This window comes from Danio rerio, chromosome 25, assembly GCF_049306965.1.
Source record: "Danio rerio strain Tuebingen ecotype United States chromosome 25, GRCz12tu, whole genome shotgun sequence".
NCBI classification, from domain to species: domain Eukaryota; kingdom Metazoa; phylum Chordata; class Actinopteri; order Cypriniformes; family Danionidae; genus Danio; species Danio rerio.
The window spans coordinates 28,986,643-28,990,000 of NC_133200.1; positions in this window are offsets into that span (position 1 = coordinate 28,986,643).

The following is a 3,358-nucleotide window of genomic DNA, read 5'->3' on the forward strand; positions in this document are numbered from 1 at the left end:
AAAACACGGGCTGACCAGCGGGCAGACCTACAACGTAGTGGGCCAGCAAGTGACTCCTCCGCTGAGTCAGTGCTGGGGGCCACGGAGGAATCTGCAGGGCTCATCTGACGGGGAACTTTACTGACAGATAAAAAGGCGCACGTACCTCCGTGTTAGGGAGAATGGCGCAGCAAGCGTGTTTTAACACCCTACCGAATTGTTTCCTCAATCACCAAGGGTTACCTAATACCCTTGAGGAAACCGGCTCCACTCGCAGATTGTAAAACCTTGCAAATGTGTTGGGTGTCACCCAGCCCGCAGCTCTACAGATGTCTGTTAGAGAGGCGCCGCGTGCGCGCGCTCGAGAGGATGCGAAGCTCCGAGTGAAGTGCGCACGCACTCTCGGGGGACGCGGCTCACCTCGGCTCTGATAGCGAAAGAAAGGCATCCACAATCTAGTGGGAACTTATTTCGGTACGGCACTTCCCTGCTGCCGACCGCCATAACAGACGAAGAGCTGCTCAGATGATCTAAACTCTGAGTGTGGTCCGGATAATACGCAAAACGCGAACTGGACAATAAAGAAGGGCTGGGTCTGCCTCCTCCGAGGGCAGCGCTTGCAGGCTCACTACCTCGTATTAAAACGGAGTGGTAGGAACCTTGGGCACATATCCAGGCGGGGTCTCAGGACGTGAGAGAAAGCCAGCCCAATTACAGGCACGAGTCACTGACCGAAAAATGCCTCCGGGTCCCCAACCTTCTAATCGATATTAACGCGACCAGCAGAGCTGTCTTCAGGGACAGAAAGATACTGAGTCGAGGATCGAAGGGATCTGATGCGGCTTGTGTAGCGAGGGCGAGATCCTAAGAGGGCATGAGAGGGGGCGGGGTGGATTAATTCGCTTAGCGCCCCTGAGGAACCGGATGATGAGGTTATGCGTTCCCGCGGTGCTGCCAGCCACCGCGTCATGAGAGCGGAGATGGCAGCCACGTAACCTTGAGTGTGGAGGGCGACAGCCTGCTCTCCAGCTTCTCTCGGCGTAAAGAAAGCACAACGCTGATCTGGCAAATTACGGAGGTCTTCTCTGCGAGAGACACACCATTCAGTGAATAGACTCCACTTCAGGGCACAGGCGCGCTCGAGGAGGGGGACCTCCAAAGATCGGCGAGGGTGCCAGATGGTGCCCTGTCCCTGAGAGAGTAGGTGCTCTCTCGAAGGGACTGCCAGGGGAGGGCTATCGCGAGGGAGAGCTCTGACATCCAGGTCCGGTTGAGCCAGAGGGGCGCAACTAGCAATGACTCCAGAGGAGCAGATGGCAGGCGAGCTGAGACATGCGGCGAGAGAGCATACACCCCATACTGCTGATATACGCCGCCGCCGTACTGTCCGTCCTGACCAGCACGTGTTGACGCTTCAGCACCGGAAAAAAACGGTGGAGAGCGAGGAAAGCAAGGAACAATGCCAACAGCTCCAGGCGATATGCCAATGCAACTGGGTACCTTTCCACAGGTCCGCAGCCGCATGCCCGCAACGCACAGCCCCCCAGCCCATGTTGGAAGCGTCAGCTGAAACGACAACAAGACTGGACGCCTGTCCTAGAGACACCCAGGCCTGTAGGAACGAGGGGTCGCTCCAAGGGCTGAGGGCGCTGCGACACAGCGCAGTAACAGAGACTCGGTGTGTGCGCGCGTGCCATGCGCGTCTGGGGACTCGATCGTGAAGCCAGTGCTGAAGTGGTCTCATATGGCTGCGGATGCCATATGCCCCAGGAGCCTCTGAAATAGTTTCAGTGGGACCACTATTTTACTGTCGAGCTCTCTCAGACAGTACAGCATCAGCTGAGCACGCTCTCCGGAGAGGCGCGCTGCCATGGTGACCGAGTCCAGCTCCAGCCCGAGAGAAGAGATCCTCTGCACGGGGGCGAGTTTGCTCTTTTCTCGGTTGACCTGAAACCCCAACAGGTGGAAGTGCCGGAGCACTTTGTCTCTGTGCATAATCAATTGCTCCGAGAGTAGGCAAAAATCAGCCAGTCGTCAAGAAAATTGAGTATGCAGATGCCCGCGAGCCGAAGGGGCGCTAAGGCACCCTCCGCGGGCTTGGTGAGGACCCGCGGAGACAGAGAGAGCCCGAAGGGGAGGGCTTTGTATTGCCAAGCTCGACCTTCAAACGCAAACCGCAGAAACTGACGGTGGCGAGGAAGTGTGGAGACATGGAAATACGCATCCATCAGGTCTTATGCTGCAGACCAACCCAGAGGACGAACGCACCGGAGGATGCGCTTCTGCGTGAGCATTCTGAACGGCAGCTTGTGCAGACAGCGGTTCAAAACGTGACCAACCGCTCTTTTTGGGCATGATGAAGTGTGGGCTGTAAAACCCGCTCTCCATCTCGGCTGGAGGGAGCGGCTCGATTGCATCCTTCGCCAGGAGGACAGCAATCTCCTCTTGCAAGACAGGGGCGGACAGGGGGCTGACCCTGGTGAATACACACCCCTGACTTGGGGGGCCGTTTCCCGAACTGAATCGCATAGCCGAGTCTGATATTGCGTATGAACCACCGCGAAGAGCTGGCTCGCGCTAACCAGGCAGGCAGAGCTATCGCTAATGGACTCATCGATACAATCGCTGACGTACCAGCAGTGGGGCACCGCGGAGTGGGTGTGCTGATCCGGGCGCGCGGGTCCCACGGAAAAGCTGGAGGTGAGATATTTGCTCTCACTCCGCACCCGAGCTCCGGAGGGGAGGCTTGAGGGGTGGGAGAAAGGAGACCGTCCTCCCAGCGCTCGTGAGCCACTGGCGAAACACACCGAATCCGCAAGCTAGAAAGCATAGCGTCCCAGACTGGCAGATTTCGGGCTGTCCCATCCGGGGAAGTGGAAAAGTGCCCTTTCATAATGTTTTCATGGCAGTAAAAAAGTGCCGTTGGAAATGTGGCCCCGCCCTCCAGCGGGGAAAGAGCAAGTTCCCTCTTCTCCAGATGGCCTGTCCCAGGGGCGCTTCGTGGTCCGTTACCGGACTTAGCGCCGTTCTGGGCAGGGGGGCTGCCTGCTTCCGAGGTGCCTGACGCGCTCGATTCGCCAGAGTCGTGTGCGGGGGCGGAGCAGCTCTCGTAGGCGGGCGCCTTCGGCGAGGAGCAGGTATGAATGGCACGGCGGGCGGAGCGGGCTACGGACCGCCGATAAGACATCACCCATCAACAGCTCTCTCACCGCCTTGAATTCCTGGGTGAATTCACAGACGGTGTCACGGACCATGGCTTGGGATATGCGGAAAGTCAAGAAAGCGGACTTTGTCGACTTCGTGCATATCAGCCAGGGGTGGCGCTCCTGGATCATTAATGTGGACATCGTCCTCCCCAACGCACACGCAGCGGACTCAG